This window comes from Tympanuchus pallidicinctus, unplaced genomic scaffold (assembly GCF_026119805.1).
Source record: "Tympanuchus pallidicinctus isolate F22 unplaced genomic scaffold, pur_lepc_1.0 scaffold3, whole genome shotgun sequence".
NCBI classification, from domain to species: domain Eukaryota; kingdom Metazoa; phylum Chordata; class Aves; order Galliformes; family Phasianidae; genus Tympanuchus; species Tympanuchus pallidicinctus.
This window is the reverse complement of record NW_026294747.1, coordinates 65,740,645-65,766,847: the sequence shown is the minus strand read 5'-3', so window position 1 is coordinate 65,766,847 and position 26,203 is coordinate 65,740,645. Positions and strand designations below refer to the sequence as shown.

The window sequence follows — 26,203 nt, the reverse complement described above, 5'->3', positions numbered from 1 at the left end:
CACAATGGCACTAACAGCACCAAAAGAAATGGACCATCTTCCCAGAGAATACAAAATGGGACCTTTAGTTGCAGAAATGAACTCCAGCATGGGGATGGGAAGGGGCAGAGAAGAAGGGAGGCTGTTTGGGGAGCAGCTTTAGAGTTTGCTAAAGCGTGGAAGAAAGGAGAGCCATGTGGTCGTCAAAAGCTGAAGGAAAAGAGCTCAGCTCACCCAAGATCCTATAGAAAATATCCACAGTGACAGTGAATGGCAAACAAGCTCTGAAATGGTAAGGATGCACCAGGAAATCCCAATGACTGCCAGTAAGAGGAAGATCTGGAGAGGACTGGACCCTACTGAGCTTGTTGTGGGAACAGCAGGTTGTCTGTGCCCCTCTCACAGCTCCTTCCAGCAGGGGATGGGACACAGCTCAACCTTTCTTGCCCATGGGAGGCCCCACCACCAACCTGCTGAGCAGTCCTGTCCCAGTGCTTACAGAGTCATTGTGTGACTTTCCCTTATCCTTTATTTTAACTCCTTACCTGTGCAGTTCTGCAGTAAGGCAGTAAAGTTGCACTAAGTATTAGTGGGATTTTCTCTTATTGCTGAAGCTCCTTAGCTCTGCACATGGCTCTGCTTTGGTGAGATCTCGTGCCTGGCTTTTGTGTAGAAGAAAATCAGGTGGTTTTGCTGCTCTCAATGAGGTTACATCTATCAGCTTCAATGACATTTTACCCAGCCCTACCTGTATCAGCAAAGGATTGATGGCTAAGAAATCAGGGCAGCATAACCAAGCACTGAGATTTCAAAACAGCTTTTTCTTTTCTTCCTTGTTTGGGTTTTATTGCCACTACTTGTATTTCTAATAGGAAACACACATTTCCCAATACTTCCTTTTCTAGTAAGTTGTAGTTTGTGTTGTATCCTACCCACAGGGCGATGTGAGAGGCAAAGGGAAAGGAAAGGGCACTGTCTCCAGTCCTCTCCTGGACTAGGTTGGACTGTGCGGTACACAGCAGTGTTGTTCCTCTACTGCAGTGACCAGAGATATCCAGGACAGTCCCTGAAAGTCAGTGCAGTCAGAGCTACAGGTAGATAGAGAATTAAATAGAAGCCATGGATATAAAGAGAATAAAATGCTGCAGCGTCTGAAAGCCAAAAGTGAAACTTTGAGCTATTTGCTCTGCATTTCCCCTTCTACATACACAGCAGAGCTGAATTAGAGCCTGCAGATGGAAACTTGCAGGCCCAGAGCACTGAGGCTGGTTCTCCAGATCTCTTTTGATCCCACAGTCTGTTTTCTCCAGGAGCAAAGTCTGCCTTCAAGGAAAATAAAGCAATACAAATGAAAATGCTTTCTGTTCGGATAAGAAATCACAGAGTACCAGCACTAAAGTTCATAATATGCTGAGTTTCCAGTATTTCAGTGCCAGTCCTGTCCTGTCCTTTATTTGAGGCCAAAATCATTATTCTTGGGAATAGGTAGGTTTTCAGACTCTCCTTCCAAAAACCATTCAGTATAATTATGGGACAGGATGTACTAAAACTAAAATGCTAATTCATCCCCAGACTAAAACACGCAGGCTCCAGGATTCTCAGTGTGAATGACAGCAACGCATGGATAGGACAGAAGACATTTCGTCTTGCAAAGTCATCATCACACAAAACAGGGCATTCAAAGGGAATGGAGGAACCCTTCAGCTCCAGCAAGTCTAATGAAAACAGAGTGCAAGGTAAATACACTTAGGCTGTGGTCTCCCATCCCAGACTTCCTCCATGTCTGAAGCAATGTGCCAAAGCTCAGCGCAGTGTATCTCCCTGTGCCAAAAGAAGTCTGTCGTAAAGCAGAATAAATACAAGTACAGGCTGGCACTGGGGCTGGAGCTTCATCTCGTTTCAGACTTGGCTTGTTTGCCTACAGGTCGCACTAGTTCCTTGGGTTTGGTGCTCAAAGGAAGACCCTAATAATCCTGGGTAGGGTGACGTTGGGTTTTGGACACAAAAGAGAGATCAGGATATAGTCTTGATGTAAAGAAGCAGCAGTCTCTCCCCTCCCAGTCTTCTGCATTGTCTGAAAGCCTTAAGTGTTTGTGAGTAAGGAGTTGGCTTTTTGTAGCTTATGGATAATGGCCTTGTTGAAGTCAAGTATCCATTTTTAATGCACAAAAGGAAAAGCAGAAGGAAGTTGAGAATGCAGCTTGCTGAAAGTTCTGCCATGAAACAGCAAAGCTTAAAGGTCTGTTTTAAGATGATTTAGCAAACACAGGTCTGAAAGGCCTGAGCACTGCTCTGCTTTGCACAAGTAAGCAGGCATCAGCCACTAAATGCATTAATGCTATAGGTAGAGTCCATGTTCACCTCCATCCACTAGCACAGGTCACAATATTGCTTGTTTGCTGGAGGTTTCTGTAGCTACCATTCACAACCATATGCTACAGTAACTCCAGAACAACCTATAGATGTAAATGCTAATGAGTACAGCATATGCTAAATGATAAACCTATCAAGAAAAACAGGCCTAATGCAATGTGTAGAGACAGATATGGACAGTAAAATTGAAACATTTCCCATGTGAATATTAAAAAAAAATGACAGGTTAAAAACAAGTCGAAGTCTTAATGGTCTGCAGAAAGTCCCCCTTGCTTGATAACAGTGGTGCTTATCATCAGGCTCTGGATATCTCACCAACAATAGACAGCTTAATAATGTAGATCTTGATTGGTTTTATCAGTTCTTTTCACTGGGTCATAACTGCATTGTTTAGGGCTGACTGTGCAGAAGCCACCTCAGCAGTGCACTACTGAGTGTGCTGCTCTGTTGGCACCACTCAGAGTCATCAGTGTAACGAAGGGATCTCAGCCTGCAGAACCCCAGCTAAAGTTGCCTCCCACCAATCCACCACATGCTGAATTCCAGCAAATTGCTTAATTAACGTACTGAATGCAAACTATGCTCTTGTCTGTGCTATGGGTAGCTGGAAACACCCTTCATACACGAGCAACAATGCCTTGTCCTTTAACAATGTGGCCTAGATTTTATCTGGCCTTTTCTGTCAAGAGGGATCGCTGGGAGCCCATGTGCACACACCCCTTGTAAATTTTCCTATTTCCCTGTACAGAAAATATTTCTGGTTAACTATTTTGGTTATCTCATTTATTATATTCCCTCTTTCTAGAGAGGCTTATGCATATGTTTAATGCATGAATAGGTCCAGGGAGGTCAATGGGAAAATTTATGTGTTTAAAGTTAAGGGTGTGCATACATCTTTACAAAGTCAGACTGGACTTTGTATCTGTGCCCAAAGCTTTTCTCCAGCTGTGTCTGCCTGCACATACCTGACAGCACCAGGTCCCTAACACTAGTCCATTATTCCTCCCACTGGAAAGTTGAAATCCACCATTTACTGTACGATCGCGGTATATGGCTGGAGTCCTTTTTCCTGTTTCCGTCCCAAAATACTCAGAACGTGGGGCATGAAGCAATGAGTGTGGTGGCTGGGAAGGAACCTGCACACACAGCCGTGCTGCTGCTGCTGTTCTACTTTGCAGCCCAGGGCCTGCAGTGAGACCCCCCTGCTCACAGGTAGCAGGCTGTGATGACCTGCGCTCGCTTCCATCTCATTCTGGCTCAGAATTCATGATCTGTACCCCAGAAAAAAAAAAAAAAAAAAGTAGCTGTGTTTTTCCTCTCCTGGTTTCATTTTCTCTGATGCAAAGCATGGGCCAGTCTAAGATTCCACAGAGCAGAAAGGCAAGCTCAGTGCAAAAGCATAGCTGCTGCCTACGTCATGTTAAGCTATCAAGTAGGAACAACATTTTTGCTCAGCGATTACATTCTATCCCATTCTAGTGCAAGCCAAGAGGAGTCTCCTGTGGTTACAGCCAGGGAATGGGAGATGAACACTGAGCTGCTCTTGGCTCAGCTCATCCTTTTGTTTGTGCTGGACACATGGTGACACTCCCCTCCCCGGATCCCAGAGCCTGCAAGCCATTTGTTTGCATTGAGGACCAGACCAGGCAGTGCTTTCCTACCAACACATACATCGGGTGCTGCCCTGCTGACAAAGCAGCCGTCTGTCCTTCTGCTTCACTGCTCCAAGTCCCATGGCTCCCATCCGAATTTGGGATGTTTGGCCAGATTTTTTTTGTCCAAATCGACATTTTTTGTACTGGAGAAATGGAACGTAAAATTTTCCATCCTATTGCTATTGAGCCAGTCCTGCCAGTCCTGAGCCCTGCTGGGCCCTACCAGAGCCACATGGCTGCATGGATCTGCTTGTACAGAGCAGCCTGCAAGAGCAGTGCCTCCATTTGTTGTGCTCTGGTAATAAATCAATCCCTTCCCTTCACTAGAGGTTAGTCAGCAGACTCTTACTCATGCTTTTCTCACACAGCAAGTCACTTCCTGGTAGTATCCGTGTGAATGTTTCTGCATCCTTACCTTCTCTTCAGGGGAAGCAGCTTGATGAAGTTGGTTTTCAAGAGATGCTATTTCTCTTGTGAATCCACAGAGCCAACAAATACCTCATTTTTCTACTTACGGTAAACTGCTATCAAGCATTCCATCTATGGAGTGTCCCATACACCTTGGAGCAGCAGAGAGACCACAGAGTTTTTAAGATCATTGAATCAACTGTCAACCCATCACCATCATGCCCACTAACTCATGTTCCCTCAGTGCCACATTTATACATTTCTGGATGTCCTCCATGCAATTGGAACCGCTGAGCCCCTGCGTGGTCTGGTGTTGGGTCCCCTTGGAACCACTCCTTCAACAGTCTTGGTGACCCCCTGCAAAACTCTCCACCCTTTGCTTAGCCATCAATTCCAGCCATGGAACACTTTTCAGAGGGAATGTCTGCCTGTGAATTAATGTGTCTAATTATTGGGTAAATTGTATAAACAGTTTAATACCCTGCAGTGCCCCTCCACTGCTTAGATTTTGCATTTGAAACAGACCAAGCAGGCATGAAGGTTTTCAAAGGTGTAGGCTTGGGGTGATGTAGGTGACTCTATGGTTTTATCCCTCAAACAGCCTAAAATGACAGCAAGGTCCACGGTAGTCATTTAGGGTGAAAAAGTATAGTTTATTAATTAAGACGGGGGAAAAAAGGACCATCCAAGGCCAGATCATAGATTTTAGGCTGCCATCCATTGTCAGGAAGTGCTCCCCTCCCAGCAGGGGATCCAGGTTGTGGGGTTATTTAATACTTTCTAGTTGATTCTGTGTCTGGAATAACGGCCTTAAATGATTGGTTTTGGCCTGAGAAACTGTTTGCTTACCTGGCACCTGAACTCAAGTGATAAACTTTAATGTCCTCCTCTGAGTACTCCCCCAGCAGACAGAGGAGGCTTAGTACAGACCCACTCTCTATAAATCTGACCTTCTAAAAAAATAAATCAAAGTCAGATGTTGCTCATTATCTCTTCCAATTTCTATCTATCCGTCAACATCCAAAAGTTTTAAAAGCTCTGCTTAAGCGTGTCTCCATCCTATTGATGGAATATCCTTTAATATTTTATAGTTCTGACTTGCACTTCTAAAAGTCCTAATTAATCTCACTAGATAAAAACTGACACAAAATGGCACAAGTGAGAATAGCTCCATCCTTCCTCCCAGCAATCGTGTGCCAGTTCATCTTGGAGCATGTAATGATTTACTGTAATAGTTTTAGGCCTGTAATGGGGCCAATAACTGGCATCTGGAAGCTGTGAGGCTCTTTCCCAATGGATGCCATTCACATATAGTTATTTAATTAATTAACAGCCCCACTAGCACGAGCCAGTAAAGGGTCTATTAAAGGGTTGTGATATTTTTTTTCCCTTTCTTAAATATCTTCCAAAGTAAGAACATATGCTGCATGCTGCTTTTCCCTTGGAGAGCGCTTAACGTTGCAACCTGTTTATCTTGTGACTGATTTCCAAATTCCACCTTAACCAGCTGCTCTTTGCTGGGCTGTAGGATTCAGCACAGCCGTGCTCAGCGGGAGCCATCGCATTCTACCTGCATGTGCTCATTCCTGCACAAGGTGCCAAAGCCCTGCGAGGCCGTTCCCAGACGTTACATGGGATGCACTTCCACTTGCTCGCCTCCCTGCTGGGATGAAAAAAAAAAGCAAAAGAACATAAATATAAATAAATTGGTGGTTGGACTCAATAAATTGATGGTTGGGCTCGATGATGTTAGTGCTCTTTTCAACCGTAATGATTCGACGATGAAATAAAGGTGGGGAAGCTCATGTGGAATAAATGAAGTATCAGTGGGAAAATGAGCCCTGCCAGATGCTGGAAGGGAGTTGGTCAAATTTGTAAAAAGCATTTGAGAGCCCAGTCCCATGTGAAATGTGGAAAAGCTATCAGGGGCCATGCAGCAAATGAAGATGGGTTTGGTCTGCTTACAGAGCCAAAGGATTTTGCTTCCTGAGCCGTGAGGATTCCTACAGCTTAGGTGCAGTTAAATGCAAACCTGGTCCTTGCGTAGGACTGAGGCAGGGCAAAGGGCGCTTCCGTAAGTCTCCAACCTTCTCCTTCTCCCGCCCAGGCACAGACAAGGGCAGCTCTGGCTTGGTGCCACCAGCAGGTGACATAGGTTCATAGAATCATTAAGGTTGGAAAAGATACACAGATCATCCAGTCTGACCGTCTGCCTTCCACCACTGAACCTTGTCCTGCAGTACCACAGCTACCCTTTGGGCTCTTCATCTCAAAGGCCCTGAAGCGAGCTGTCTGTCAGGGCTCCTGGGCCATGACAAGAGCTGAGCAGCCTGCTCCCCTCCTCACAGGCGGCCCTGGCGGTCACTGCTGCCCTGCAGTCACCACAGGGTGAGTAGAAGAGGTGATTCCACCCTGAGGCAACTCCCAGTGGTGGGAGCGGCCTCCAGGAAGTGCCACAGCCAGGAGGCCGTGCAGGGTCATCCCAGCCAACTTCCCCTATCTAGGATACCTAGATGTCTCGTAGAGGCAGCAGAGAAACAGGCATTTCTTGTCCTGAAGGAGACAAGCATCTCCCTGGAGTTACTTTTCCTCTCCACTGATTGTACATGGAGCCTGAGGTGTCTAACACAGTCTTTGAAGTCCAACTGTTCAACATCTAAATCACAGCAGTTCTCCCTTTCTTTCCACTACCCCTTTCCCATTTTTCCTTTCTATCCCAGTAAACCTTCCATGATGCTTCAGCTCTAACAGGAAGATGTGGGAGCACCCCAATGCTCTGCAAAGCAACCAAGAGAAGTAGATGAGATATGGTTTTCTCTCCCACCTCATTTCAATAGGCAAGGCTGACCATGTCCCAGTTCTTCACAATAGATGCCTTTGACACCTACCTTCCATGAAGAACCACAAAAAATAATTCATGTGATAATGAATATCCTGTGGGTGCGTTGTGCTTTTGTGGAAAGCAAAGCAGCTGTAACCTCGCTTAACTGGCTGTTTTGTTTTACTGGTTTGTACTGCTCTAGTGCTCCACTGAGTATAAACTTCAAAGGTGATATAGGCTTAATGCTGTTCATCCTCAAAATGTTAAAAGTATCCATGACCTCGTTGTATTCTTTACCTCATGTTTTTTGTTAGTGTTGTTGTGCAGATGGAATGAAGGTTGGGTACGTACACTGGGAACTAATAAAACACCTTTAACATTTTGTGACTAAACCAAAACCGAACAGCAGAAAATCCAAAACACTCATATCTAAAGCTACACTTCAGAATCCAAGGAGACTAAGAATTGAAAGTGCGCTCAAATACATTCCCTAATAGATTTTATTTCATGAGAAAAAAATCCATATTCTGTCATAAGTCTCAAGAAATGTTTTGGCCAGCTACAGCCATAGATTTTGACCTCTGCAACATCACCGGTGAGTCCAAGACGCTGTGTGGGACCTTAGTGTGCTGGCTTCCTACCTCCACATCCAACCTCCCTGACCCTCGGTCCATTTCTTTCCTGAGTTTGCAATGCACATTAGTCTGAACTTTTGGAAATATTAGGACGTCCTTTGAGTCTCTTCTGAAGAAGAAAATCCAATTCACAGCCTGAGAACTTCCTGGGATGGTGCAGTATTCTGTTTGCAGTTGCTGGAGAATCGGCGAGTATCCTTAAACCATACAGCAGAACTTTCACTGGACATATGCTGTGTAATGTAAAAACACTCAAAGGATTAACAGCTATCAGTGGATATATCTCTAGCTGTGCACATACCGCAAGTCTACAAAGAAGGGATTAGAGGTATCTGATACGAACCTGCAAGGGAAAAAATACAGTGCAGCCAAAAATGGAATCATAAGACGAAGTTATTCATGTATTCATAGGATTTTATACAAACTGTTGGGTTACACGATGACCTATTTGTATTGCAACAATATGTAGAGATCTTGCAATAAGAGATCAGTCACAAGATGCTGCGTTTTGTGCACACTGATGCTGAAGAAGAGCAAGCATGAAGCCCAAGAGCTATTTCTTGCAAGTGCACCCACATGACTGTGCTGTGGACATGTAGAAATCCAGTCCCAGGCTTTAGCCCAAAATAATCATTCTAACAAAAAAACCATCCTTATTCTTCCAATGTTTGTTAATAAAATAGAACACATAGTAGTTATTATGTAGTTTAACAAGACCCATGCATTCCCTAGCAGCTTGTGTGCACTGCCCTCCCAGAAAGTTTCTCCTAATCTCTCTTTTCTTAGCTGCAAATGAAGCTGCTTCCTTCTTTCCCTGTCCTGCAGCAGCCATGGGGAAAGATCTATCACTCTCCTCCTTACAATAAACTTTAACTTATTGCAAGATTTTTATCATCGCTTCTTTAGACTCTGCTGTTCCCAGACTAAACAAACAATCCTTTCAACATTTCCTCCTAGGTCGTTCTTTCTGTGCCTCTGATATTTCCAGTGTCTCTCTCCTGGACTCTCTCCAGTTTGTCTACATTTTTCTTACAGTGCAGTGCCCAGAACTGGACACCGTATTCCAGCTGAGGCCTTACCGGTGCCAAGTGGAGTGGAATAATTATCTCCTATGTCTTAGGTTGCAGCCACACATCCTGTTCTGGCTGCAGCTGAGCTGGGTGAAAAGTTTATTTCTTCTCGCCCGCTCCAGCTGCTTATCACCACCCCCAGCTGCCTTCTCTCCCCTCCCAGGTCAGCCAGCGCCGTTGCCGGCCAACCCCTCCTCGACAGTCAGCAGTACAGACAGCAGGTCTCTTCTCGCCTTCATCTAACACACCCTGCTAAGGCTGAGGGGTGTGTGAAGAAGCCAAAGCCTCAGGTGAGAGGAGATGATGAAGCACCAGGATTGTGGAGAGCAGCTTTCGCTGCTGGAGAACTGCAGCCAGAAAAGGACATCCCACCCTGCCCTTGTGTCCAGCCTTCAGCCCACCTGGAGCTCCAGCCCCACCAGGAGATCCCTTCTGGCATTTCTCCTCCCAAAAAATGCAGTACTTTGCACTTCATCGCCATGCTGGTTTTATAGCGTTTTTTCCAATTATCAGTGCCATTCCAAATGCACATTTTATTGTTCCAAGGAAGACCACCCAAACGGAGATTATTTTATGAGCACATTCACTGCTGTGACAGCCGAGGTGACTAAGAAAGCTGAAATGCCATCCTGGCAGCAAAACCTCCATTCCCACCAGTGAGAGGTTTTCACCCACTGCTGCAACCACCTTAGAGTGATAATATTTTCTTATCTATCTGCTCACAACATTGCACAAAACAGGGTCACGAGGCTGATTAGTGTCACAATGCAAAATTCTAATTCCTTCCTCCATTTAATATCTGTGGAGAAAGCCCAGCAGGCCACCAGGAACGTGCTTATGCTGGTAGTAGCAACATAACCCAACAACGTGGAGATACTCTATTGATTAGGCTGGAGTTCTTCTCTTCTCTTACTCTGTTTCCTGCAAAGACATGATGGAGAAGTGAACTGGCTGCTGACCAATCCTGCATATCCTCTGCTCCCCTGCAGAAGTGGTTCACGCTCCAAGGAATGAAGACTTAGGAAAACCATGCTAAGATACCTTGATTGCAAAATATTTAGCACCAGCTGAGGACTGTTGTGGATGCCACATCCCTGGTAGTGCTCAAGGCCAGTTGGATGGAGCCCTGAGCCCTGATCTGCTGGGGACAGCCTTGTCCTGGCAGGGAGGTTGGAACTGAATGCTCTTTAAGGTCCCTTCCAACCTAAGCCTCTCTATGATTCCATGACTCAGGACATGTCTATGCCAACCAGAACCTTCAGACACAGTGAGATGTTCCAGGAGCCAATCCTGAGAGCCTTCTTCTTACACCTGATATTTAGGTGGAGTTATGCTCATTTTGGTTCACTGCCTTCAGCTCTGGCTATGCCTGCATCCCACCTTTCACACAGACATCCTTTGCCCGCCCATCCTCATTCCCTACTTTTTTCCCCTTTCTCCTTCCCTTTCCATTTTCCCTCATGAAACATTGCTCCATCAGTGTGCTTCTTGCTTTCCCAGGCCCTCTTGTCCCATTCTCCAGGTCTCCCCTTGGCACCTCCGCAGTCTTTCTTAGCCATTTGCCTCCTCCACTCTGTCCGGGCACAGCTGCACAACTCCACTTTCACCTTGAATCCTGCCTGTTTTCTTAGGCTCTTTGGAAATGGAGGTCAGGTGCTGAGAGCTGATGGCAGGATGAAGTAATAGGAGTAGAGCCGAGGTGACGTTCTTGTTCTGCCTTGAACACAGACTGCCAATCACGCCATAATAGATGGCGGTTCTAGGCAGGGAACAGCTTTTCAGCTCACCAAAATTAAACCACTAAATGGAATTTCCTCTATGGGCTAATCAGGATCCGAACCCATTTCTTTGGAGATAAAAGGCACAGCTCAATCTCCCGATCCACGAGGTCATCTGGCATACAAATCAATTTTCATCTGAAACGTTTTTATGCAAGGGATTATTTTTTTTTTCCAATCTGCTTGTTAGCGCCTTGTGCCTAAACCGGAGCTGTGAAGTGACTTTTTCTCACTAGAGGCTAAATAAAGTACTGTACTGTTTTTACAAACGTCCCGAGCTCTGCCAGCAGGCTGGCACTGAAAGGGGCTGGCAGCAGACAGGCCCCGGCTCTGTTCTGTGTCACGGAAGTGAGCCCGGGGATGCCGGCCAGTGCCTCCCCGCACCGCAGTGCCACCAATGGCCGTGTAGGTGATGTCATGGGATGGCAACAGCGCTTCCATTGCCACCCCCCGCTCTGCCAGCTCCCACCTTCAGGGTATTTTCCTCGCTCTGGTCCGTGTACTGTAATAACTAAGTCAACTGGAAAAAATATTGAAGAAAAGGCCGAGGAAAAACAGAGCGTAGGGGCAGCTGGAGCCAGCAAAGGAGGCACACTGAGATCTATAAAGAAGCTTTGTGCAGCAGCTTCTGTCAATTTTGGGATGTTTCGTTCCACAGGAGTTGGAGAAGATGGGTAATAAGATGCCCATTATTTTAAGGGATATCCCTTGTAGTCTCAGCTGCATAAAGATCAGTCTGCGGGTGTGTGGAAACAGTGCTAGCCAGTATCTCTCTTTCAGAACCTCCTGCTGCTCACTCCGTTGGATGGTCTTGGTCCAACTAAAGGGGAAAAAAGCCTTCCATCCCCAAACAGTCATCCATCTGGAGAAACAGGTGATGACAAGAGCTCGCCTGTGACGAAGTACTAATATGCAGGAAGATGCATTACCCTGGTGCTCAGGTGCCTGCTCAGGAGCTGCTAACGCAAGGTGAGGAACACATCCTGAGCCCCCACCCTGGGAGCCCACACTGCACCCAGCGCAGGGAGCTGGCAGCACCCACAGTGCTTGGGGTGGGGGGGGGCCTGCAGAGGCTGTCGGTGTGCCCAGGGCGCAGACACACGGACAGAACCGCTGAAGTGCCAGCCTGCAGAGCTGGCTGCAGAGGGCGGACCTTGAGTCGAGACCTCCAAATGGCTGCTCACAATTCAGAAGTGCGCGCCTATTTGCACATCGGTTTCGTGCTCTTGTGGATCAATACAGGTAGTGCTGCTGATGCATGTGTGCAAATCCAAATTGGTTTTGTGCCATTGAAAGTTAGTGTTTGTAATGCTGAAATACACCTATCCAGTGTTTACGTTGTATAGCTGGTAGATGTGAGCTGAGCACTGAGGAAGGGCAGGAAGAAGAAGCAGTCTTACAGGCACTGAGCAGAATGTCCCAAGGACCAATGTGTTAATTTGATCAAAAAAGAAACAAGCTTAAAATGTTTCTTGGACTGAAATTCCAAATAAAATTGCCTCAAATGTATCATAAGGGAAGGCTGTTGAAAGTGCTCTGTTGTGCCAGGCGAGCCAGCAAATGTTCACACTTCCTCCTAACCACAGTCACCTGCACGCAGTGAGCGAACATTTCGCTACTCTCGTCGTCCCAAGCCCATGCTGTTCTGTTCCACCTCCTTTACAAAACTGGATTCACATCATGTCTCAAGGCTGACGTGATGGAGATGAAGAGCACAAAGACGCCGGGTTGCTGGTGAGGGATGCTGCAGGTAGCAACGCTCCAGCAGGAGCTCAGGCTTCCCTGGTACAGCCAGGAGGATCCGGGGCATTTCTCTCTGCCTGGCGAAAGGCTTTGCAGATCTCCCAACCCATAAAATGTAAAGTGACACTAAGTGAAATCAGCACACTTTAAAATTCAGCTGTAAGCATCTTCGAGTACCGTATGACCAAATTATAAATTGTTTAATAAAAGAAAAAGTTCGTGCTTTAGAAGGGTTTTCTTTCTAATGGCTACTTCAGGTTGTCAGTTAAATGTTTTGTGACCAATGTAATTCTCACTTGCCCGCATCTCAAAATTGTCTAATCAAGCACAAAGAGCTGAGTATTTCATACACACAAAAACGGCGATATTGAATTTTCTCTTGTGGACTCCATCTTCCTTTCCACCCATCAGAAAGAAAATTGTGGAGACAAAAGCTAGACAAGGGAGTGTAATAGGCAAAACTGGCCTAGAATAAACACAGGCTGAAAAACGAAAAAGAAAGCTTGGACAAAACCCCGCTGCAGAAGGATGGGAAAGCAAAACAAGTGGAGAGAAAAAGGAAAGCAAGCAGAACGAACTGCTTTTGGAATGGGGGTTTGCTCACACACTGACAGTGATGACATCATGTTTGCCTGCAGGCTGAACTGCGTGACCTCAGATGTCCATGCTGGCATCTTGGGCAGCAGATACTACTTCAGTGCACACAAGGAAACACCTGACCCTGCTTCCTTCTGACACCGAGCTACACAGTGCTGCCTGTGGGCAGAAGCAATTCATGCACCGACTGGTACTTCAGGAAGGTGCTTGGTGTAATCTGTGCTCCTGATCCTCTGGATTGAGGCATCTCCATTCAGGGGTGCCAAAGGGAGCGCTGCCTGCCCGCTGTCATCGTCAGCCCTAAGGGGACCTTCTGGTCAGCTGGAAGCCCTGGAGGTCACAGCATCACAGTATCATGGAATCAGGGAATCCCAGTCACAGAACCCCAACTGGTTGAGGCTGGCAGGAGCTCTGCGTGCCTCTGGTCTCACCCTGGCCCTGGTCTCAGCAGGGCCACCCAAGAGCAGAGTGCCCAGCCCCACATCCTGGCAGCTCCTGGACATCTCGAAGGAGGAGAGGCTGCAGCCTCTGTGTCCCTGTGCCAGGGTGCATCACCCACACAGCACTGTGGTGCTGCCTCGTTTGTGCCTGCTGCCTCTGTCCTGGAACTGGGCACCACTGACTGCCTGGCTCTGTCCTCTTTCTACTCTCCCTTCAGGAACTATTCTCCTGCAACCTAGACTTAGGCCAAGCCCTACCAGACACTTGATGGATCATTGCAAGGACAGACTCAGAAGATTCTGACACGCTGACAGAAACACTGTGATGAAGGCAAAATCCCTTCCCATCTCTTTCACAGCCTTATGGACACGTGCTCAGGAAGCAGGAAAGGCATACAGTGGGCTCTGCTCGTCTTGGTGCCTCTGCTTTTTTCTTAGCAGAGTGAGCTCGCTGGGTTTGGCACCAAAGAGAAGAGCTTCCATAAACTCAGGACAGCAGTTCCCACAGGACAGCCCTGGGGCAAGGGCTGGAGCTTCAGGGAGAGAAGCAAATGCAAATGCAGCATTTAGCAGTAGTTAAATCCCACCAACATTTTCTCCATCCAGGAAAGCAGTATGGCTTTTTGATTCACTCTTGTAAATGAAGAGTAATTGTATAATGAGTGACCTGGCTTGTCCTGCTGGAGTCATTCACCTAATTTTAGCTACTGCAGTGACTAATGGGGACCTAAATTAGGTGGTCTTTATCCCAAGCTTCCTTAAACTAGCTTCCTTGGTATAAGGTGACTGTTGCAATTAGCAGCACTGTGACTAATCAGACAATAATAGTTTCAGGTTGTGCTGCACAGAGTTCACAACTATTTCAAAATGCCAGAGAGTGTTACAGCACATTGCTTTTCCACGCACTTGATGAACAGCATCCACCAGCCCTGCCTACTACATATGTCTGCCAGTGGTGTTAATACAACATCAGTATTGTTCCCCCATTTGTGGATGCTGTCTCCTTCCCCCCTTTCAGGATGCAATGACCACACAGTACTGCCCAGTCCCTAGAGTAGCTAGTATTCAGCAGAATACAATATCCTTTCTTTGCTATTTTGTATTGCTCCTTTTGTATTGCCATCTTGGGAAGACATGGGAGTACTGACCGCCAGCAGAAACTCAGCAAGAGCCTCCTTACCTCTGCTCTGCCCCTCCCAGTCCAGATTGCCTGTGTTTACCTCCCTTCCCGGAGGGAAATGGAGCATAACGTGCACTTTCCTAATGTAATTTTGGCCAGCAGCTATTGCTTGAAAGCTTTATGGTGATCTGACATTAAAAAATTATAAATCTGTAAAAAAAAGTAACACTTTTCTAGAACACAGTCACACATTATATCCTGTCTTGATAGGAAGAAACTGTACCAGCATCCTTCAGCACATATGTAGGGATGTCAAAGAAAAAGAATCATTTTCAAAAGAAATTCCTGGCTGCTAATAAAAAGTTTACTATCTGATCCCTTGTATATCAATATGGTGATTCAAGGCTGTCTCTGTTGCAATACAGAAATGCATTCAGTGTTTCTTTGTGCAACAGCTACTTGGCTTACCCTGCTAAGACAGGACTTCCAATGTTTGTGACCAGGTGGAAAATGTCCAGAAAAAAAGCCCAGTGCCAGCGTGCCCAGTTTTCACAGACAGACAAGGGGAACTCGGAAGGAAGCTGTTCTTAATTGGGCTACCTTCAGAGAAAACGTTTCTGGCTGAATTCATATTTGTTAATCAAAGGTCAGTGGGCAAATCTACTGCCCCGTTTTAAAATTCTAATGAAATCCAAGCCCCCAAAGCCATCTCTGTTTTGTTCCATCTCTAATCGCTGAGTCCATCAGTAGCGTTCGGTGGGATGTGAATGAGAGATCATTCTCATAAATTAAATGGACTTCATGAAGCAGATCTCAGCACTCCTGTGACAAGCAGAATATCATTCTGAGATCTGGCTATACTTAATAGATAAGTTTCAGTGATGTTTTGTTAATTCAAGGAGTCTTCACACTGTAATCTGTTTCCGTGCAAACCTGTACAGTGGGTAACATGGCAAAAAGGAAATAGCTGAAATCTTCAGCTCCTTGAACAAAAAAATGGGGAGTAGAAATCGTGGTTGCTGGATGTTTTGTCTCTGCATGTGAATGGATCAGAATCGAAGAAGGAGCAGCTGGAAAAGAGCGGTTGTTGCGAATGCAGAGGTTGCAGCTATGGTCCTATTGCACATCCTTGGGAAAGTCCATACTGAAACACGGCGCTGTGCTGAGATGCTTGAAAAATTGTTTTGGTTGTGGCATGCAAGAAACATCTATTCATTAAAGTCTTGCAATTGTGACCCAGCCCTTCGTCTTGCACAAGATCTATAAAAAAGGCTGAGTGACTGTAAATGTGTCCCTTGAAGCAAATTATGGAAGACATTATAGGAAGACTGGTTTCCAGCCAGCTTTTCCAGCTTAATGAATCCCTTTCAAGGATGCATGAAAGCTTCACCAAGACCAATGGTGAATATCCCTGGACTCATCTAGTGAGATTTTATAAGGAGTCCCAGCAATTGTATTCTTACTTTTCTTCTATTTTCAGAAAGCAGCTAGAAAATAACGTGGAATGGAAATACTTCTGTTCAAACACTGCACTGTGACAACAGACCCGGTTGATTCATGAGCAGTCAGCCAAGGGCTCTAGGACAGATTCCGTTGTATCAAGATAGCAATCAGCATGCAAATGACTGCAATTTGTATGCTGCCCATTCTGGAAGAGATCAAATATATATATATATATTTCACAGTAAAAATCCATTCATTTCATTAATGCACAGGTCTGGACTGTCTGTGTTTTCCTACAGGCATCATCGATACATAAATAAAGAACTGAGAATACTAACAGTTAAGGAAGACTTTGCTCAGATCATAAACATAAGGTGCCTATAGGAACCTCATATTTATGATACTTCTTGCAGCAAAATGACATTCAGCTACAGATTTACTGTTATCAACTGACTATAGGTTTTCTGTTTCTGCATTAAGAAAGAAAACAAAAGAACAATCAGTAGAGTTTTTCTGCATTTTGTGCAGAAAATGGTTTGCTCTTTCAGCCATTGCTATTGCTTCAGCCACTGCTGCCTGGGATCTCAGGATAAGTAGAGGAAGTGAGGGAGAGAAATTATGAACTATATGGAGGGATCCTTCTGAGGGCAATGAGTGGGAAGCAGAGGAACGTGACAATGGGGAAACAGATGAGAAAGAAAGAGAACAAGAATATGCAGGCCAAAAGGATGGGAAACAAAAGAAGAATAAAACAAATAAAGAAATAAATGAAGTTTTAGGTGAAAAGTTCATCATGGATTCTTGTGTGTCCTTCCACTCTACTAGGCAGAAGAACAGCTGCACTAGAATATCCCGATACTCCGCCTTTCATTTTGGCATGTTGGTAGTAGAACAACTCACAGGGCACACAGGAGTTAACAAAATATTACATGCTCCAGTGCATGTCAGACCAACCATAGATACCCTGCTGGTCGTAACCAGCTTCATTCCTGCAGCTGCTTTTGCACACTTCTTTGTGAAGTGCTACAGAAATGCCAAGTGTTGTTATTAAATAGATGAACACAGCCCAACAGGTGTCATCACACGTAGCAGGAATTACACGTAACAGCTAACTGCAAGGCACTGCTGGCTGACTCTTGACAGATCTGCCAGCTTGAGGTGCTCATGTCTTCAGTGAGGCCTAATAGGTTACATGTTTGTAGAAAGGATGAGTCCATCAGGTGTATCTTGCTACAGTTTACATTAATGGTGATGTGGGAGAGCCAGCCTTTCAACCAGTTTGGAAATCCAAGCCATAGCCTCTAAGCATTTCCTGATTTTATTGTTTTACAGACTACAGGCGGAGGAAAATTAATTCCCCATGTAATTCCATTGAAATCCAGTACATTAGCTGAGGGACTGCATTTATTTAAGTCTGTACCAATATTTATGAGATGAATTTAGGCCCAGAATGTGTTGGCTGATGGCCCTTATTGGGAGATGAACTGGATTGCTGTACTGGGAAGACTTCCCAGCCATTGGGAGTGACAGTGGGGAGAAGGAAGGACAGAGAAGAAGAGGGCAGAACAGAGTGTCAGGACCACAGTAATTAATGCTTAGGAGGCAGAAAAGGAGATAAACTCCCAGAATGACAATTCTAGCATTTTAATTTGCATGTGGTGGAATTTCAAAGTGAAATCGATGGCTTGAAAGAAGCTTTATCTACCCAATGAGTTTATACATTTCCCATTATTAGCAATGCACTGTCCTGCAGTAGAAGTGCTGCCATAGACTGACATGGAAGAAAGAACACAGTGTGGAGAAATCTTTCCAAATTTACTCATTTAAAATCTAAGAAATACGTCTGACTGATATCAGAACAGCAGAAGTCTACACAGATGAGAATAAGAGACATTTCATTTCAATTCAGGGTTGACGATTTGGGCATACTTGAAAGCAATCAGAGATAACAGAGCTAGAAGGAAACAACAGCAGCAAAAAAGATTATAGAGAGAGCATGAAAAGAAAGTTCAGTTTTCTCTTCTGAGAAAATAACATAAGAAAGATGCACACCCTTTCAATGGCTTCATTTCCTCAAGATATGTCTTCAATCCACATTTTTAAGTTCTTTAAAAGGCTGAAGAAAATACCTCTTGCAAGACAAGATAAATAAAGTGGGTCATGATGCTAAACACATTAACTCACCCCAAAACATACATGCTCTTTGGTCTCAGCAAAGTGATTGAGATTCAGAAATGGTTTCTTCAGCTTTCTTCTGAATTGAAGAACAAAATTAGTCACAGTCAGTATAGGTTCACATGAGCTTGTTTAGTTCAGAATTACATACTACTTATTTTAATATATTACTAAATTGTAGTTTGTCATATGTGTTTATATTGGTGAAACAACATTCCCATGTATTCTCCTTACTAACGTAGACACTGAGTCTCAGAGTCCTCCAGCTTTTATTGGCAAGTACACTTCACCACAAAGCCTAAGGCTTATCTGTAATTTTTTCACTTCCATAATGAACTACACAATGATCAGAGCAAGGTGTGAGGGACCTTTGGGGCCACCCATCCGAGCACACAGAGAACTTCTGGCCAACGTGCCCATGCAGCATTCCAGCTGCACTCAGTGCTTCGCACACCTCCCCAGTTCTAGATTTAATTCCCATTTTTAGTGACACACTGTCGAGTCACCATCAACTCCATTAACTTGGAGCTCCATTTAAGCATTGTGCTTTCTTCAAGTCTGGTTGTTGCTGCTGGGAGCATGGTTTAAAAAAATAATAATAAAAAAAAAAACAACAATAAAACCAGCTGAATATTTCTGATCTGTACATTAAAACCTGTGCTTGGTACTTCTGGAGCTTCTTAAGCCAACCCAAGCATTTTAGACATTGCATTTACACGTTTCCATGTGGTTGGTTGGTGTGCTCCTTTGTTTCAGGACTGGCAAGGCGGGCTGTTTCTAGTTCCTTGCTGGACCGCTGCAGTAAGCATTATTAAATACAACCCCCGCCAGCCCAGGCAGTGTGGGGCTGAACCCAGATATGCTGCATACCAAAGTAAATCAGAAAACACATATGTCTGACAAAAGAATTCTCACCCTGGATATAATGACTACTACGTTTCTCTGGAAGATGCAACACATTGTGGTACTTCGTTCAGATACTTTTTTTTTCCTTTTTGAGCTCTATTGCCATCTCCAAATGTTCAAAAACTACAGTTTGGCCCTCAAAATCATAAGCCTGTCTGTAAAATGATAAACGTGGAGATCCTTTACTTTGCTTCCTGGATTTTGAGCTGTTAGGGTGCACCTGGGTCACATTTGCAAGCTTTATACTCTAACCATTAGGACTAGAAACTGACTTTAATTTAAAGAAAAAGGAAAGCTGGGCTTCTAACCTCATTACACAACTCTAGTAGCTGCAGTGTAAGTGAAACATCAAACATCACAAGATTGGAGATAAAATCATGAGTGCTGACAACATCAATTTGGAGTAGGAGGTGGGATAGCAGGGGAAACTCAGGGCACATGGCTTTACTTTTTATCTTAATGTTTTTATAGGCTGTCTACTTTTATCTTTAATCAGAAGTTTTCAGTGGCAGTTCTTTCTTCGTGTACCTGTGCGTGACATTAAAAGGTCACTTCTGCATTACTACCTGACGCCGTCTGCTAACAGCATCTTTCTATCAGAGCTGACATGAAAAGGTAGGTGTGCACCGCTGGTACGCCCAGCGCTGATATCACAGCCAAGAGGTATTATGGAAGCACAGGTCATGAGTGCACAGCTGAAACGGAGTGGAGAGGGATTCCAGTCCCCCGCTGTGTGTGTGTGAAGAACGCGGGACGTTTCTCACAGCTCTGATATTTACTGCCTGATTGAAGAATACATTAGTGAAAATTTACCCACAAAGGTCAACATTCTTTGTGACTTCTAAGTAGGTGCTTAGAAAGCATGGCTTGCTGTATCTTTTATGCCTCAAAATTATCTCAGTGAAGAATAACACAGAAACCTAGAAATCTACATATAGGTAAACCTGTCACTAGAATAAATTAGCTATAATTAAGCCAAGTAATTAAAGGATCATTATGATCATAGATCAATGGACCGGCCAGATCTAGAATTCAGGTCAGTCTTAAGTAATGCCAAAATGGCACTGGTGACAAAGTGATCATCTATTCCTTCGCTATTAAAGTGAGCTTCCAAATGACGCTTTTATTTTGATTTGACTTTAAGAGTTTGATGTTTTCCAGTCAGAGGGCATCGTGTCCCAGCAGTCCTCCCATCGTCCGCTCCCTAAACAGGCTCCAATCCATCTAGTTCTTTAGATCATGTGTGATTATGTTGCTAATAAGGAGGAAGTGCAGAGTCCGCGTCTGCCCGTGTCACCACATCACCGCAGGGCTGGCTCACCCAGCTCTCTGCAGGGAGCTTTGGAGCCCACTTCCACCTCACCGTTCAGCCCTCTGATCATCTTAGTGGGCCTGGACCCGATCCAAGAGCTCCACGTCATTCCTGTACTGGGGTTCCCAGGCCTGGATGCAGTACTGGAGATGGGGCCTCACAAGAGCCGAGTGGAGGGGGACGATCACCTCCCTCTCCTTTTTTTAATGCAGCCCAGAACACAGTTGGCCTTCTGGGCTGCAAGCAAACACTGCTGGTTCATGTACAGCTTCTTGTCTACCGGGACCCCCAAGTCCTTCTCCACAGAGCTGCTCCCAAGGAGATCTTCCCCCAGTTTGTATAAATATCTGGGATTGCCCCGACCCGAGTACAGCACCCTGCACTTGGCCTTCTTGAACCTCATGAGGTTTTCAAAGGCCCACTTCTCCAGCCTGTCCAGGTCCCTCTGGATGACTTCCTTTCTTTCCAATATATCGACTGCACCACTCAGCTTGAAGTCATCTGCAGACTTGCTTAGCTGCACTCAATGCCATCATCTGTGTCACTGATGAAGATGTCGAAAAGCACCAGTCCCAAGGCCAACCCCTGTGGGACACTGCTTATATTTACTTACATCATATCATATTTATTCCCTCAAAACATTACCAAGTCAGGAACTTCAAGATAGGTATATATGCAGAGAAATGCAGAAGTCAGAGATCCCAATAGCCTCAAGTTTGCTCTGAAGTGCCACAGAGCCATGTGATGCTCACAAGCACAACAGAATCTTACAGTTCATAGTCCACATTTAGTAAAAAGCAGTTTATCTTTATCTTATTTAAAGATAAACTTTATCTTAAAAGATAAATTAGCTTTAAAAATGTTCCAGAAAATTTTTGCTTCATATATTGATGCAGGAGCAGGGTTTGACCCTTTAATCCTCATGCAGGTGACTTGGCGCTCAGCCTAATTTGACAGATTCTTTCTGCAAAGCCCTACTGCAGAGGTCAAAGAAGGAAATGCATCGTCATCACAGCCTCCTTTCTTGGGGGAGCATTGAGGTTAGCCCACTGGATTTAAAATCTTACCACAGAGACAGAAAACAAGATTGGCTAACCACAATGACTTGACTCAAAGAATTAGAAACACTGACATAAGGCAAACATTCCTGAAAAACTGAAGTCAGAGTTCTGCCTACATTTTAAATAAATAGCAATCCAAAAATCTAGGGCAAGAAAACTCCATAGGCATCTCAGTATTTTACTTGAGCCAACATCAATCTTCCTTCTTTTCAGACAAGCTGGTAAATCAGCAGTGCTAGATCAGTCAAAGCAGCTGAATGCAAAAGCTGAGGAGACAGACAGAATTTGTACTGCGTATATGAATTACTGAGATAAAGGAAAACCGCTCATAAAGATACATCTTGAATAAACATGAACACTTAGCAAGAGTACACAGGGAGGAGGAAATACTACAGTCCAAATCTTGTGAGATGCCTCTGATTAAATGTACCATCAAGTGGGAAAGGGACCTCGGTTTCTCTGCAGAGCTTCAGAGGCTGCAGCTCACTCACACACAGCTTCAGAGCAGCAAAGCCAGACACAGTGGGAGGGCAGCAGCGAGGCCACGGAGCACTGGGGCAAAGCAGCAGCAGCACACCCAGCCTGATGGAGCTGGGCTCACGCTGCTAGCTGGTTGAAAGCACCTACCCTGCTAGTTTGAACTGCTGTATGTCAAAGACACCAGCCCAGGAGCCGCTGAGCTTCAGGAGCGGCATGTGCCATCTTCTGATCTCCCTGTGGTTTTGGTGAGAGCTGGGTGCTGGAAGCTCTGGCAGCTGAGGAACTGGTACCCATGGAAATGCTAGCTCTGCTGTAGGGTCCGTGAGACGAGAGGTTTAGGCACTTTCCACCAGGCCAAAGACCTCCTACCTCACACCAGACATGTCACAGAGATCCCTGCATTTGCAGCTCCCAAACCAAACAGGGCACCGGTTTTCAGCTCTCCGGTACAACCTTCTTCAAGTTTGACACATCTGTAGGAACAGAATGTCTGACTGCTTAATAAATACCCTGGACAAACCCTTACTGAAAGCACATAGCGAGATAATAATAAAGAAAACAATGTACAGGAATATTTACTAGATTTGGAGAACCCGGTAAGAAAATGATGCTTTTATTCTCCTGCAGCACAGGTAAGTTCGGTGAGGCCTGTCTCTGTTCCATCAGTGAGCAGGCTGTGAACTATTCATGGCCCCACTGTATGGGGATTCACCATCCCCATACAATGATTCTGACTCAGGTTTCCTAAAGGAGCACCCAGAGATGTAAAACTGAACTGTTCTTAATGCAGAATTCACAACAGATCTCCCTCCATTCTACTCCTGTAAAGCAATGGACATCTCAGCTTGTCTGCAGAAAAGAGCTGAAAAAGAATGTAGAAAGCGGATAAGAAGGATGCGAGATTGCTCATCCTTCTACTTGGGACTTGTTTGATTTCCTTTCACAGCATCATAGAGTAGAAGTGGAACAGATCTATTAGGTCAGTGAGTGCATCTTACTCAAAAAGCAGGATTAATATCTTCCCACAGCCATCCACAATGAAGAATGCTTCAGTTGCCAAAATAATCCTGTGCTGAACAGTGAAACCCACAGGTGGCAAGCAACTCTCAGTGCCAGGCTGCTTAATAACTCACATAGTTAACATCAGCACCGTTCTCTCAGACAAACCAGGGCATTCTTTTCTACAGTGCCCTCCTGCCTGCTGGCCAAAGGAATGGGAACCCTGAGTTCTGCCCCTAAAGGCCGGGTCCGTGCCACCGACTGGTGGGTTGGTCTTTGCCAAGACATTTTTGGAGGAATTATAGAAATCCCTCTTACAGAAGGGAATTAGACGTGGTACTTAGGCAAAACAGACATTCCATTTATAAATATAATTACTTTTGCTGTTCCATCAAGAAAAATAATTTAGTAGCGAGGGATACAACGGAGAAAATTATTTATGTGTTGACACAGAATAAATAGGAAACAGATCAGAATGAAACTAAGTGGAAAATGAAAAACATACAAAAATGTGTGAGATTACCAGTTGAGGGGATAACCACTCTAGTGCATTCCTTCCAACTGAAGTACAGCCCCTCACTTTGCTTAATGTTTGGATTTTAACTACGTGAGCATTATACAATAAGTGCAAAAGCTTCCTTTGAATTTATCAGCAAGTTCTTTTCTTTTGATGCTAACCTTGGGCACTGCAAAGCAGCCACTCCTCTGTGGTGCAGCACAGGGTACAGGGATGTGGTTTGCGTGTTTTCCCTTTGCTTTAGTGTACTATAGCATGGGTTAGAGAAGAAAGGAGTGAATCTGCCATTTAAACTCTATACATTGAGTGACTGCATGCAGTGTCACCACCTAAAGAAAGACTCTGACCCCATCTCTGGTATAAAATACACTCACTTATTTCACTCAGGCTGCATGGATGGGGATGGCCATCAATGCACATCTTCAGCATCAGATTTGTGACGAGTATTTTTATCTAGCATCTTCGTTCTTAAAGATATTAATGATTTGTCACATATGGTGCACTATATTTTTCTAAAGCTGTAAGATACCATGGTGATTAACGCCATGTGAGAACTTAAACAGAAGGCAACAGGATAACAGAAATGTCCTCCCAGCAGATATGTGGCCTTGGTACATCTGTAGGTAAAGTATTTCACCTTCACAATTTTACTCTGTACATCAGAACTGTATGAGTTCCATAACAGAAGACTGTACAATGTTGCAGAGAGAACAAGAAACCTTACGTTTAATTTCTCTATAGTTTTAATTAGGGCTCTCAGATCAATTGTGTAAGGACAGATTGATTATTCTAGCTCTTTTGATCATACTGATTTACTACTTCAATTTAAGGGAGGCAGGAGAAATAAAGAGTCACAAGTATCCCCTGTTTACCTATATAAATATATATATATATACATGTCTATCTCACCATATTTCTGGTAGGCAAAGATTCAGGCTTCAAACATCCTTGCAAATTTGCCCAATCAATAACCAAGTCCACATACAAAATCTACTCACTGAATCAATACATTACTGAGAAACTAATCACATTTTACTTACCCACACAAACACTGCGAAAGCCTGGAGACACTGCAAGGCTGCTCTAAATGAAGGCATTACTGCTGGGCATGCTGCAGGCTGCTCAAGCAAGCCTACAGCCCTTTTTTTTAAGCAGCCTTTTTTACCCACTTGGATTAGGACTGCCGCTGGCAGAGCAGCTGCCCCTTGTATTATTGGATCCAAAGCAAGGATTGTTCAGAAGTTCAGCAGACCAGGAAAGCAGGAGTTGTTTCTGGACACTAGCATAAACAAAGCAGCGAGCTCAGGGGCTGCTGGAAAGAGTCAGGATGAAATTGATGATGTACAAAGGGTCTGACCCTGAAGTTCTGGCTTCAAAAAGGGAAAGAGGACACGGGGATGCTGAAAACCAGGCTGTGCGGGGGACATATCTTCCACTTCTCCAGGCCCAGAGCTGCAGGGAGCACCAGGAGGGCTGCAAGGAGCATGAGAAGACAAGCATTAGCACTCCCCCACTCATCTCCCTCACAGCAGTGCATTAGAGGTTAAATAAATAAGAAAACAAAAACAAACAAACAACAAAGCACTCGGGAAAAGGCAGTTTCTGAAAAACTGGTCACTAGTAAAGAAAGGCAGCCAGGCCCCTAGGGATGCTCTCCTTGCCTAAGGAGGAAATGGATTATGGTGGTAATGTTTGCTGCACTGTAATTAAGGCGGTGTCGGGACTTTCATTAAAATGTGTGTTTTTGTGGAGGGGCTACGGCTTGGGGAAAAATTTTGCTAGGGGCTGAAACATAACAACTTTGTTCTCAGCCAGAAAATGCATGCACAGTCTTTATTATATATGTAATTTGGAACCTCAGTGTAGTTTTGACGGGGAGATTCTGCTGTTGTTTCCATATTGGTATGTAGGTAGCTAGTTTAAAACATTAGATATTAAAGGAAGTAAATGAATGAATTCTGGCTCGACCTCAAGTAGGTGACATGTCCCCATAAACTGTTTGCAATTAACTCCAAAAATCAAAGGCCAAATTCTGCTGGTCTTACTCAGACACGTAGCTTTCTCAAAGTAAACAGCTGCAAATGGGACTGGGCTCCCAGCATTCTCTCACATTCAGTTCTAGGCACCTGTCCCTCCCACGTTATAGATCCTTTAAAGGTAAGCGACAGAGATAATTTCCCAACAAAACTGGTGATACAGGACAAGGTTGGCCCTGCTATCAGCATCCAAATTCCTAACGTCACAGCACTCCACATCTCACATCAGGAACCACGACTGCAGGAACTCGGGCCTGTACGAAACACAGCAGAGACAGCTCCAGTCACAGAAACAAATCATTTCCCCTGTTTTGCGGCCAGGTTCTTGTTTCTGTTAAGCAACCTGAGTGTGAAGCACCACTCCTGCAAACAGCAAACTGCTCAGGTACTTATTTCATCTCCTGCATGGCAAAATGCTGCCCTCACACCGATGGCTCTGTGCCTTTCCTCACAGGTGCACACAGTGTGCTCCTGCCCTGTGTGCCTGCTACTGGCTAGGAGCGTTTCCTGGCCTGCACGTACCTGTGATGCTGCCAGCATTCAACCCAAGGGATGTCCTGCTTTCAGCTGCTAATTGGATTTTACTCAAACCATTGGCAATCTGCACTTCTGGATTAAAAAACCAGACTCATACAACGAGTAATATTTCCCACAA

At 44.8% G+C, this 26,203-nt stretch overlaps 1 long non-coding RNA gene across 1 annotated transcript in view; it reads right to left on the bottom strand.

Moving 5' to 3' along the window:
- Positions 1–119: 119 nt before the first annotated feature.
- LOC128085381 (uncharacterized) overlaps positions 120–26,203 on the bottom strand; it is a 30,953-nt gene continuing 4,869 nt past the window's right edge. Inside the window, exons 2-3 of the long non-coding RNA XR_008208938.1 lie at positions 18,247–24,985; positions 120–16,267 (exon numbers count right to left, since the gene is read on the bottom strand). This is a non-coding gene — a long non-coding RNA (uncharacterized LOC128085381). The remainder of the gene's footprint in view (positions 16,268–18,246; positions 24,986–26,203) is intronic.